The sequence below is a fragment of the Primulina tabacum genome, chromosome 5, assembly GCF_025594145.1.
Source record: "Primulina tabacum isolate GXHZ01 chromosome 5, ASM2559414v2, whole genome shotgun sequence".
In the NCBI taxonomy this organism is placed as follows: Eukaryota; Viridiplantae; Streptophyta; class Magnoliopsida; order Lamiales; family Gesneriaceae; genus Primulina; species Primulina tabacum.
The window spans coordinates 37,655,178-37,670,005 of record NC_134554.1 but is presented as its reverse complement, the minus strand read 5'-3'; positions in this window follow the sequence as shown (position 1 = coordinate 37,670,005).

Here is a 14,828-nt window from a genome sequence, read left to right as displayed (position 1 = left end):
GTATAACATCCGAAAATCAGTCCACGTAAACCGTATACATGAAAATTATTAAATTGCTAAAATATTTTAATTAAATGATTTTAGATGCATGAATGATATATTTTGAGTGACTAAATGATTGATTGTGTAATTTTGCTCGATTGCATAATCTAAAGATTTTCAGACGAATATCGATGGTGGCCGAGGACGGAGGACCGGAGACGATTAATGTGTTAAAGATTTAAAAGCTAAAATTTTATTTTAATTAATAAAATATTTATTTTAAATATTTTAAGAATTATTGTATTTTTAAGGTCAAATTTAAATTAATTAGTGGGAGCAAGTAAATTATGTATTTTATAAGGGATTTTTTTGGAAATAGATATTTTTAAATCTTTTAATTTGATGCCTAATGATTTTACTAATCTTAATGGGCTTAATTAATTATTTAAAAACTATGGTTAATTGAGTCCATTAATTAAGTGTTTAGGAAAACTTTTTAAATTCTTTTAAAAAGAACTAAATAACAATAATCAGAGATAATTACGGAAACGGTCAATAAACAATAGTTATACAACCAATCGAAGTCCAGGATAACTCAAACCATAATATATGGTACAACCATATCGAAACAAAATAGTACTGATAAACTAAATCAATCGGCTACTCAACGTCCTCCTCGTCCTCTTGAGCCATCCAACCCGAGGCCTGCTCCATGGGAATAGGGTGCCCAAGATAAACAAAATCGAGAACGTGAGCGATAAGAATGCCCATTACAAAAGCATGAGTATACAAACCTATATGACATGCACATACTATGATATGATACCAGGGTAGTCAAGAAACATGAATCACAAAAGATCTCAACATGCTCAGTCTAGAGGCGCCAAGTGGATAGTGTCGCGTGGTACTCCTCTGGGTCACTACATCCATTACAAGATCAGACGTAGACCTGAAATGTCACGGATCGCAGATGCCCTACCGAACCGTCGGACACTGTGTACTCTTGGTGTCCATGCGTCCACAAGATATAGCTTATCTCGAAAGAGATACAGCTCAACAGTAAAGGCTACCTCGAAGGAGATACGGCTCAACATGAAATGCAACATGCAACATAAAATGTGACATAATAACATGGATCATATGACATATATCAATGCAGCAAATAGTCATGAAACACATATAAGAATGTATACTCGACCAGGATATCTTGGATAGTACTTTCATACCTCTATCACTGCAATCCTAATCTACAGAAAAACCAGAACAACCAGGTCTAGTCCAATCCTATACATCAAGCGAAAACCATCATTAAAACGTATCTACCAGACTTAACTAGAGTATCAAATACTCCTGAAATTCTAATGATACAATTCTATACCTTCGTCCGTCGTTAGCCCGCTGATGACGATGATCTGAGTCCAACCGATCCAAGTTCGAACAGTTCGTTCCCTGACTACTTCGTTCCCTAGCTGCTCTGTCCGAACTGCTCTGTTCTGTCCGGACTGCTCAATTTTGTTCGGACTTCTCTGTCCTGTCTGGAATGCTCTTCTCTTTCTGGACTGCTCTGTCCTGCCTGGACTGCTCTGCTCTGACCTGCCCGGACTGCTCTGCTCTGCTTTGTCCGGACTGTTCTGCTTTCTCCGGGCTGCTCTACTCTGCTCTGACTTGCCCGGACTGCTCTGGTTTTCCCAGACTGCTCTGCTCTGCCTAAACTGCTCTGCTCTGTCCGAACTCACTAGGATGGCTAGGACTTGCACTATAAACACACAATACCCCCTTCAGAATGAGAAATCATATGGCCTATTTATAGACCTCAGTTCAGGTCTCCCGAGCCCTTTCATGCATGGACGTGTCAACCCAATGCCATGCATTTCGACACCTGTCCGAACACCTGTCACTCGGCCACATGCACAAAGACACCTGTCCCGACTTGTGACACGTTACTGGACACCTCAGCTCACTATCCCGACCTCCATCTTCGCTCCCTAACTAACATACCAGTTCGGACTTAATCCCTAGCAACAGTTTGGACATATTCCTTAGCACCAGTTCGGACTTAATCCCTAGCACCAGTTTTGCTCAGCCACTTCTGCTCAGCCACGTCTCTTCAGCCACTACCTATGCTGTCATGACTTTTGAAATCAGGTATGGCTTCTGAAATAAGCTATGGCGGTTCCAATGTCAATTAACACATGATTTACTTAATTAAAGACACTTAATCATATTTAATTAACTAAGTAGAATTCGGGCTACTACATTATCCTCCACTTAAAAAGATTTCGTCATCGAAATCGGGTTTAGAGGATGAACAAAACTGAATAATAACATTGTTATTACATCTCAATTGTTGTTGAATACAACTGAAAACACAAATACATCCAAGGTACAACTACAGTACAACTCAAAAGAGCTCTGGATTCTCTGAACGCATACGACTCTCTAACTCCCAAGTGGCTTCTTCAATGCTTATGCGCTGCCACTAAACTAAGACAAGAGGAATGATCTTATTCCGCAACACCTTGTCTTTGCAATCGAGAATCTGAAATGGTCGTTCCACATAAGACAAATCCGAATCAAGTTGGACTTCAGATGGATGTAAGATGTGAGACTCATCTGCTACATACCGTCTCAATAAAGATACGTGGAACACATCATGAATACACGATAGGCACGGCAAGCAATGCAAGTCTGTAAGCCAAATCTCCAATGCTTTCCAATATCTCAAATGGACCAATAAACCTCGGAGATAGCTTACCCTTGAGACCAAATCTCAAAATCTTGCGAAAAGGCGAAACTCAGAGAAACACTTTCTCAACTGGCTGAAATTGAAGAGGTCTACACTTGGTATTCGCATAACTAGCCTGTCGATCCTGTGCAGTCTTAATTTGTTTCTTGATTACTGCAACTTTATCAATAGCCTGCTGGACTAACTCTGGTCCCTCAACCTCTCGTTCCCAAACTTCGTCCCAGAATAATGGAGTACGACAGCGTCACCCAGTAAAACGCCTCAAATGGTGCCATACCAATACTATGATAATTAGTTGTTGTTGTACGCGAAGTCAATCAAAGGCAAATGATCCTGCCAAACGGTTCTGAAATCCATAACACAGGCACACAACATATCCTCAAGCATACGGATAGTCCTCTCTGACTGACCTGTCAGTCTCTGGATGATAAGCAATACTCAGACTCAGTGAAGTGCCCAATGCTGACTGGAAACTACCCATAATCGTGAGGTAAAATGATGATATCTCTCACTGACAATACTGACTGGAACTCCATGCAAAAATACAATCTCTTTAATGTACAATCAAGCCATACGATCGAAAGTGAAATCACGGTTATATAGCAGAAAATGAGCAGACTTGGTGAGTCGATCCACCACTACCCAAATAGCAACATTGTTCCTCGAAGACAATGGCAAGTGAGTCATGAAGTCCATCATGATGTGCTCCCACTTCTGCTCAGGAATAGGTAGATTCAACAATAATCCCCTAGGTCGACGGTGCTCTGCCTTAACATGCTGACAAACTAGACACTTGGAGACAAACTGATACACGCTGCGCTATATCCCTTTCCACCAAAATCGCGTCCTCAAGTCTTTATACATCTTGTTGCTTCTCGGATGAACAATCAACTTGTTGCGATGAGCTTGAGACAAGATCTCTTCCCTCAAAGTGTCATCCTCTGTTACTACAACCCGCCTAGACAAACACAGAAGACCATCAGACTGATAGTGGAAACCGCTATCTCCATCAGCTAACCGAAATAATCTCTGAGTCTTGAGATCAGACATCTGAGCATCTCGAATCCGAGTGAACAAAGCTGGCTCAGATAAAATGGTAGCAACACGAATGCTCTCCATACCCTTCCGATGCTTGAAGTTAAACCCCAACGAACAACAATCCTGGAGAGCACTAGACATAGTACTAGTATGAAGTGCAGAATCTCTCACCTTGCGACTAAGAGCATCAACTGTGAGATTCGCAGAACCTCGGATGGTATTTGATCACACAGTCATAATCCTTAAGTAGATCCATCCAACGATGTTGTCTCATGTTCAACTCAGCCTGAGTGAACAGATACTTCAGACTCTTATGGTCAGTAAAGATTTCAAACTGAACACTGTACAAATAATGACGCCATATATTCTGCGCAAACACAATAGTTGCCAACTCCAGATCATGAATAGGATAATTCTCCTCGTGAGATTTCAACTATCTGGAAGCATAAGCGATCACATGACCATTCTGTTGTGAATCGTGTTTTCTCGTGCCTAAACGCAGCGGAAGTTTCAAAAAAATTTGATCTTGACATTCAAGATATTGTTTGAACACTCCTATAATTTTAAACGAATAAACATACATAGGAATGTTTAGTATATACCTCTAGTGAATTTTTCACTTGGCTCCAACTACGCCTGTATAAGCGAACGTAGCTCTTGTTGTAATCCTACAAACTTTCTTCAAATATTCTTTCTTCAATCTCATAATCAAGTCCACGACTGGATTACTTGTTCCTCTTCCAACTTACACTAGAAAGTATAGAAGGAATTTACGTTGAGATTAATCAAACGAGAGAAGGCTCAAAACCCTTTGAAAAACCAAAGGTGGAGGCCGAAAATTATGAGATGAGGAGAGGAGGATTTTCGAAATTCCTTTCTTGGAGGTTAGGGTTTCGAAAATTGCATGGATTAATTGTGTTAACCCTAAACCTAATACACACACATATATATAAACTTAAGGCCCATTAATTAAATTAAATACTTGATGGGCTTAATAAATTAATTATTCTAGTTCAACTAGTTTAATTAATTAATTAATCCTTTTAAAGTCAAATCAAGAACCTTAATAATTTGTATATTGGTCTTGTACTCCTATAAGCCCATAATACATATACACATTACATTTAATTTAAATCTGTTATAAATTCAACATTTGAATTTAATATTTAAATTATAAATTCAACTCCTTGAATTTATCACTTCCAAAATATAATAGTCATAAATTCAACTCTTTGAATTTATTTCTCAATGTTTTCTATAAATTCAACTCCTAGAATTTATTATCTCAACGGGGACAAAATTATCCAGTAATTGTGTGACTCTCAATGGTTCAAGGATACAACTAGCCGTGGGTTCACAACTCTTTGCGATTCATGACATAATCCTTTATTCAGGCTTACCCTAATTTGCCCCATTCTATGTATCAACAATTGATCACGAAAATGTCAGAAATCATATTTCTGATTAAACACATTAAATCATGGTAAGAGTGTCTAGTAGCATCGCCCCATGATTCCCTAGGTATCACTGATTGTGCCTACAAGAACCAGTCGGTTATGATTAACGTACAGTAAAGTTCCTTCATCTCATATATCCCGATCCAATCTGCAACTATTGGTTCATCGAGGGTTGCATAAGAATTCGATAACTATGTGACACATAATTGAGAATAAATAGTGGCATCGCATGTACAACTGGAGAACTCCTTCTCTAACGTACATTTCATACTCTGGCAAGATATTCCATGCACTATTATTTCATCAGATCACACAGGTTATCCACACCCATAGGTTAGCGGTGAATTCCGACTACAATGCACTGGCTCTTATATGCGTCACAACTGTACCCAATCTCACCACCTGATGATCCTCATGGAGTCGGTAAATGAGTCAAAGTACAGCCCTAGCATATAGAGCCTCAGTGTTGTTTCGGGTCGTAAGGATTGATAGTGTACAATCATAACCACAGACTTATCCTCTCGATGAATGATAACCACTTGGAAAGTTCTAGGGAGGGAATTTTGGTACAATCATCATATGATTAACCATCTATTTGTTTGGACATCTCTATGCCCCTGACAAGAAATGTGGTACACAATATCACAGATGCTAGTCTCGAGCTCAAACGACCTTTATCCATGTTTTAGGTGGCTGAATCGATTAGGAACGAATTTAGATTATACATTGATTATAAATGAGTTTCAACATCAAATTACGATTCATCTGTATTAAAGTATAATCAAGATATTTATCTATGTTGATCACATTGGTGTACAGATAAAAAAATAACAAATCATGAAATAATGAATTATATGATTGTTTATTACAACTAAGTCAATAAATTCCCTAGCCAACAGTTGGCTTACAGGGCATCTAATCTAACAATCTCCCACTTGTCCTAGAGCCAATTACTCATAAACTTTAATCTCATTGCTTCGCGATACTTCTCAAACAATGGTCCTGACAAGGGCTTTGTAAATTGTAGGGACTCGGACGCTAATTCATTTCTTCAATCTTCTTTGGGATTAAGTGGATCAATTAACTATATTAGATCGAATTTTTTTTTAAATTTGAACACTTCATAAACAAGTGTACAAAATACTACAACAAGTTATCCATCATCTTATTTAATTTACAAGATCAAGTTTAATATCTACAACCTGATCAAAAGTACAAGTCTTGTACAATATACAATCATGAAAAACTAGGGTTCAACAACTACATATCAAGTGTTGAAAGCCAATTCTACTTCTAAGCCCGGATCTCCACTCTAATCTCGATTGTTCATCCTCTTCTCGACCCTGATCATATCGCACATGTTGTCATGCACACATACAAACACAACAACAGCCGGATAACTCCGGTGATATTTATAATTCCCAGTATAAACAATGTATACATGCATTTCATACAATCACATACAAAAGCATATAACATTTGTAAAACAATATGCATCGTAGTCTACGAAAACATAAATCGATACAAAACTGTAAATCGAACTCTTGAACTCTTACTCTTTGACTCGACTCTTATCTAGGGATCCCGGTTTGAATAAGAACGTAACAAGTCTCCCACCTACTCTTCCCAACTAGATGGTGGTACGTTCTTATTCCCAGACATTGGCCCTCTATATCGAATCTCTACAATAGGAGTCGATCTTCTCCTAAGCACATCGATATAAACCAAATGTCCAGTGACCTGGCACCTCTGCCAAAGACTCAAATGTATGCTTTGCTATAACTCAATAGACTAAGCATATCAATCTTCAAGAATTGCAAATACATCAAAACAATTACAATAAAGTATGTGGTTTTGAGAAACTCAAGCTACCTCTTACTCGAGTTAGCTCTCCCGGTCTAACATTGATTTATACCTTTCTTTTCGTAGTTCTTGGTTGAATCAAATATCAATCTGGCTTTGATCGTTCTTCGAAGCCTTCAATACCAAATCTGGAATGACATTTCGAGAAGTACAATATCACATACAACTCAATGCAATACTGAATATGATTAGAACTCAATCTAATTCTGTTTTGACGGCATAACAGCACAAATCTCGATATATCCAGCAACTCAGACATCAACAGATACAAATATCACAACTCATAATCAATACAATTACAGCCCACAATTACCAAATCTGTACAATCTCATTCAATATAGGCTGAAAATTGATAACAATTGCATAAACTGTTCTTCGATCTGATTTCGATTACATGCTTATCATAATCTCAAGAACATATAATACCAATCAAACTATGATTTACCCAAAAACAAATTTTCGAAACATTCTGAAAAGTAATCAAACTTACATCCTTTTGAAGCCTTCGACGAGAGAAGCACGGAACTAAACTCGGATTGAAAATCAGACGGACCGGATCTTGCGCAATCACAATTTTAAAATATGAAAGCTTGAGGATTCTTCTTAGGCATGGAGGGTCTCGATTCCTGCTATTTACTTCTGAATGAATTGAAGATGGAGAGTTATACATGTCCCCATGCATGGCAATACAAGTGGCACAATTTCATATAGCAGTGCTCGCGCATATACGTGCCCGGTCTTCGTGCATATGCGCGAGACCTACTGTCTCGGCACATGACAAATTCTTTTGCTCACGCATATGCGCGCCTTGTCTCGGGCATATGCGCGAGACCTACTGTCTCAGCGCTTGTACATAAATCTTGCTCGCGCATATGCGCGCCCCGTCTCGCGCATATGCGCAAGACTTACTGTCTCGGCATATAGCAGGTCGCGCATATGCGCGCCTCGTCTCCGCGCATATGCGCGAGACCTTCTGGTCTCACACCTAACTCATGTCTTTTTAGGGCTTCCTCAGATCTTGGCCTTTCATAATCACATCAATTATCAATTAATAATCTCGAATTAACAGGATATAATCTCGGGCATTACAATTCTCCCCTTCTCAGACATGATTTCGTCCCCGAAATCACAGGCAATCAAATCACATAAAACAAGTAGATATAACAGAAGCTAAATAAGAAACTCACATCAATGAAATAACTCTGGAAATTTTTGTCTCATATCTGATTCAGTTTTCCAAGTAGCTTCTTCAATGCCATGAAGACTCGACTGAACTTTCACTAGCGGAATAGTCTTCGTTCTGAGCTACTTTTCTTTACGATCTAGAATCTGGATCGATTTTTCAAAATAACTCAGAGTTTCATCAAGTTCTATCTCGTCTGGCAGAAGAACATGAGAAGCATCAGGAAGATATTTTCGCAGCATAGACACATGAAAGACGTCATGTATCCCAGATAGAGAAGGAGGAATAGCGAGTCGATAGGCACAATCACCTATCTTCTCCAGAATCTCATAAGGACCAATATATCGTGGAGACAACTTTCCTCTTTTGCCAAATCTGACAATGCCTCTAAAAGGAGATATCTTCAGAAATATTCTGTCTCGTTGCTCAAATTCTAACGGTCGACGTCGAATATTTGCATATTTGGCCTTACTATCCTGAGCTGTTTTCATTCTCTGCTGAATCAGTTTTACTTTCTCAGTCATTTCTCGAATCATATCAGGTCCAAGTTCAGGTACCTCAGATATCTCATCCCAGTAAAGAGGGGATCTGCACTTCTTGCCGTACAATGCTTCAAACGGAGTCATCTTTGTACTTGTCTGATAGCTGTTGTTGTACTAGAATTCACAAAGTGGCAAAGAATCTTGCCAACTAGTGCCAAAGTCTAGAACTACAGCTCCAAGCATATCCTCCAATGTCTGGATAGTCCTCTCTGACTGTCCTGTCAGTCTGAGGATGATATGCAGTACAAAAATGTAATTTCGTACCTATAGCTTGTTTCAAACTGTGCCAAAAGTGTGAAGTAAACCGAGGATCACGATCTGATACAATGGAGTTTGGCATACCATGCTATCTGACCACTTCTCTTACATAAATCTCTGTCATCTGGTCATGTCTGTACGTCATTCTGTAAGGAATAAAGCACGCAGATTTGGTTAATCTGTCAATAATGACCCAAATCGCATCACAACCTCTGGAGGATCGTTGTAGCTTCGTAACAAAATCCATGGAAATGTGATCCTATTTCCATTCTGGATAGATAAACTATGCAACAGACCTCCTGGTTTCTTCCTTTCTGCTTTCACCTGTTGGCAATTCAAACATCTAGACACAAAAATCTGCAATGTCTGATTTCATCTGTTTCAACCAAAACTGTTTCTTCAGATCATTGTACATTTTTCTGCCACCAGGATGAATACTAAAACGACTACAGTGTGCTTCTATCAAAAATTGATGTTTCAAATCTGAAACATCTGGCACAACAAGACTATTATTCACATATAACACATCATCACGAACCTGATATTCTGATCGATGCCCTGATCTGACCATCGCAATCGAGTTCTGAACATTCTGATCAGTTTTCTGTGTTTCTTTGATTCTTAAAATCAACTCTGGTTCAACTTGAATGACATAAAGTCTCAAAGGTTGACAATCTGTCTCAAATATTAATCCAGAAAGACAGCAATCTTCAATCAAATTCGAAACACCAATCGTTGATAGGGATAAAGAACATACCTTTCGACTCAGTGCATCAGCTGCTGCATTTGATTTTCCCAGATAATATTTGATTTCACAATCAAAATCTTTCAATAAATCAAGCTTTCTACGTTGTCTCATATTCAGTTCTGACTTTGAAAATAGATATTTCAAACTCTTGTGATCAGAATAAATTTCGAATTTCTCACCATATAGATAGTGTCGTCATATCTTCAATGCAAACACGATGGCAGCCAATTCAAGATCATGAATCGGGTAGCGAGTCTCATGTTGTTTCAATTGTCTCGAGGCATAAGCAATAACATGTCCTCGCTGCATCAAAACACAACCTAGTCCTCTGTGAGAAGCATCACAATAAACAATGAAATCACCAGTACATGACGGGATAGTCAACACCGGAGCGCTGGTTAATCTCTTTTTCGACTCTAGAAAACTAGATTCACAAGCTTCTGAGCAAACAAATGGGGCATTCTTCTGAGTCAACTGAGTAATCGGCTTAGCAATACTGGAGAAATATTTAATAAATCGACGATAATAGCCCGCTAAACCCATAAAATTGCGTATCTCTGGCAATGATGTCGGTCTAGGCCAACTGATCACAGCCTCAACTTTGCTAGGATCAACAAAAATACCATATCCAGATATAATGTGTCCCAAAAATATCACTTGTCTCAGCCAAAACTCACATTTAGATAGCTTTGCATACAGTTTCTCAGTTCTCAGAATCTTCAATACAGTTCTAAGATGCTCAGCATGATTAATCATATTCTTTGAATAAATCAGAATATCATCAATAAAGATAATCACAAAATCATCAAGATATTTCTGAAATATATGGTTCATCAAACCCATAAATACAGCTGGAGCATTCGTTAAACCAAACGGCATGACTATAAACTCATAGTGGCCATACCTGGTTCTGAAAGCTGTCTTCGATATATCAGAATCTCTGACTCTCAGCTGATGATATCCAGATCTCTGACCGATCTTGGAATAAACAGAAGAACCCTGCAACTGATCAAATAGATCATCAATACGAGGCAAATGATATTTATTCTTTATCGTAGCCTTGTACAATTGCCGATAGTCAATGCAGAGTCTCATAGAACTGTCTTTCTTTCTGACAAACAGTACTGAAGCACCCCAAGAGAAACACTCGGTCTGATGTACCCCTTGGCTAGTAAATCTTCTAGCAGATCTTTCAATTCTTTCAATTCAATTGGTGGCATTTTGTATGGACTTTTAGAAATAGGTACTGTACCTGGTATCAATTCAATGCTGAAGTCTATTTCTCGGACTGGAGACAAATCCCGGAATCTCATCTGGAAAGACATCAGCAAACTCACATACCACTGTCAAATATGCCAATGACGGGCTCGATTTCAGTACATCTACTGAATACACAAGGAATCCCTATGCTCTTTTCTGTAATAATCGAGTCATAGACAAAACAGATATCAAAGGAATTCGAGCACTGGAACCCTTACCGTAAAATTTCCATTCAGTCAGCCATTTCAGGTCTGAATCTTACAATTTTCTGGAAATAATCTACGGTAGCTCTGTACTTGGTCATCATATCAATACCAATAATGCAATCAAAATCAGACAAACCGAGTACAATACAATCTAACTCAATTTCAGTTACCATCATACTGCGGCATACAATGTCTAACAGACTTCACTGATATAAGACCTCTCCACAAAGGTGAAGAGACAGATATTACAGCAGATAATGACTCAATAGGCAAATCATGTATCAATGCAAATCGCTCAGAGATAAACGTATGGGATGCACCCGTATCTATCAACACATAAGCAGAGTAACCAAAAAGAGAACAGTTACCTGCAACAACATCATCAGGTGCTTTCTGGGCCTGTTCCTCAGTCAATGCAAATACTCTGGCCTGTTGTTTTGGAGGTTGGCTAACAGTCTAGCTTCCTTCCTGCCCTCGGCTGTGACTGAGTTGTAGGTGGCTGGAAAGAGTGAACGGCAGATGATCGTCTATCAGCCTGAGCCACTGATCCAGATGATTCTGCTCCCTGGGATCGTTGAGAACCTCGCTGTGGACAGACTCTGGCAAAATTTCCCTGCTGTCGATAGATATAGAAACTACCAAATACTCCTTGGCATTGCTCTGTTGGATGTCTTCCTCCACATGTTCTGCAATAGACTCTTGTATAACTCTGGTTCTGTCGTGACCCTTGTATAACTCTGGATTCTGTCGTGAACCACTGGAGCTAGATGAACTACTTCCAGACTTCTTAAACTGTCTCCCTCGGGCTTTCAAATTATCTTTCTTTCCACTGCTGCTACCACCACTATCAAATCTGGGAGGTGGTTGGTGAAACTGGGCTGAAGGTTGTGGCTGTTTTGGTGTTGGAGCAACATACGAAGTTCCTCGCTGTCTAATCAAGCATGCTTCAGCTCCTTTAACTCTGTTCAAGGCATCAGCAAAATTATTTGGTCGCCCTGCATTTACCATTGTAAAAAATATCTGGATTCAATCCATTGATGAACTGATCTGCCACGGCTTCATCATTCTCAGCAATATGAGGAGCTAATCGTAGCAAGGTAGATAATTTGGCCACATATTCTTCAATATTCAGATGACCCTGTCTCAGATTAGCAAACTCTGCACCCTTGTCTTTTCTATACGATACTGGGAAGAATCGTTGATAAAATTCAGCTTTAAAGATCTTCCAAGTAATAACTGTACCTCGATGCTCCAAAGTCCTCTTGGTTGTGAGCCACCAGCTTTTTGCAACATCGTGTAATTGAAGCCCAATCAGTCTGACTCTACGCTCATCTGTATAGTCAAGTGAATCAAACAACATCTCAATATCAACAAGCCAACTCTCACACTCAATAGAATTCTCAGTGCCCTTCAAGGTCGGCGGTTTGAATGACTGAAATCTCTTCAGCAATGTTTCCAGGGTGTCGCTGTAACATCCATCGGATTGTTTGAAGTACTACCCTGTTCTGGGATTCTTCGAGGAGGTATATCTGATTATCAAAATGATTAGTAATCAAATATAACAAATATGTCTCAATCTTCCTCTGATCAAAACTCGGTTCTGATTCATTCTTCAATAATAAACGTTTTCAATCAAATCAGATAATCATGTAAATATGTATTTTCAAAGTAGTAAAACATACTAGCACCACAAAAACAGGAAAGAAAACTCAATCTACCCCGCTCACTCGCTTTTATCCCAGTCTAAGGAACATACAGCTCTGATACCACCTGCTGTGGGGACTCGGACACTAACTCATTTCTTTAATCTTCTTTGGGATTAAGTGGATCAATTAACTATATTAGGTCGAATTTTTTTTTTAATTTGAACACTTCGTAAACAAGTGTACAAAATACTACAATAAGTTATGCATCATCTTATTTGATTTAAAAGAACAAGTTATGCATCATCTTATACAATATACAATCATGACAAACTAGGGTTCAACTACTACATATCAAGTGTTGAAAGCCAATTCTACTTCTAAGCCCGGATCTCCACTCTAATCTCGATCGTTCATTCTCTTCTCGACCCTGATCATGTCCCACCTGTTGTCATGCACACATACAAAAACAACAACAGCCGGATAACTCCGGTGATATATATAATTCCCAGTATAAACAATATATACATGCATTTCATACAATCATATACAAAAGCATATAACATTTGTAAAACAATATGCATCGCAGTCTACGAAAACATAAACCGATACAAAACTGTAAATCGAACTCTTGAACTCTTGCTCTTTGACTCGACTCTTATCTAGGGATCCCGGTTTGCATAAGAACGTAACAAGTCTCCCACCTAATCTTCCCAACTAGATGGTGGTACGTTCTTATTCCCAGACATTGGCCCTCTATATCGAATATCTACAATAGGAGTCGATCTTCTCCTAAGCACATCGATATAAACCAAATGTCCAGTGACCTGGCACCTCTGCCAAAGACTCAAATGTATGCTTTGCTATAACTCAATAGACTAAGCATATCAATCTTCAAGAATTGCAAATACATCAAAGCAATTACCATAAAGTATGTGGTTTTGGGAAACTCAAGCTACCTCTTACTCGAGTTATCTCTCCCGGTCTAACATTGATTTATACCTTTCTTTTCAGTAGTTCTTGGTTGAATCAAATATCAATCTGGCTTTGATCGTTCTTCGAAGCCTTCAATACCAAATCTGGAATGACATTTCGAGAAGTACAATATCACATACAACTCAAGGCAATACTGGATATGATTAGAACTCAATCTAATTCTGTTTTGACGGCATAACAGCACAAATCTCGATATATCCAGCAACTCAGACATCAACAGATACAAATCACAACTCATAATCAATACAATTACAGCCCACAATTACCAAATCTGTACAATCTCATTCAATATAGGCTGAAAATTGATAACAATTGCATAAACTAGTCCGTTCTTCGATCTGATTTCGATTACATGCTTATCATAATCTCAAGAACATATAATATCAATCAAACTATGATTTCCCCAATAACAAATTTTCGAACCATTCTGAAAAGTAATCAAACTTACATCCTTTTGAAGCCTTCAACGGGAGAAGCACAGAACTAAATTCGGATTGGCGCAATCACAATTTTAAAATATGAAAGCTTGAGGATTCTTCTTAGGCATGGAGGGTCTCGATTCCTGCTATTCACTTCTGAATGAATTGAAGATGGAGAGTTATACATGTCTCCATGCATGGCAATACAAGTGGCACAATTTCATACAGCAGTGCTTGCGCATATGCGCGCCCGGTCTTCGCGCATATGCGCGAGACCTACTGTCTCGGCACATGACAAATTCTTCTGCTCGCGCATATGCGCGCCTTGTCACGCGCATATGCGCGAGACCTACTGTCTCAGCGCTTGTACATAAATCTTGCTCGCGCATATGCGCGCTCCGTCTTGTGCATATGCGCGAGACTTACTGTCTCGGCATATAGCTGCTCGCCCATATGCGTGCCTCGTCTCCGGGCATATGCACGAGAC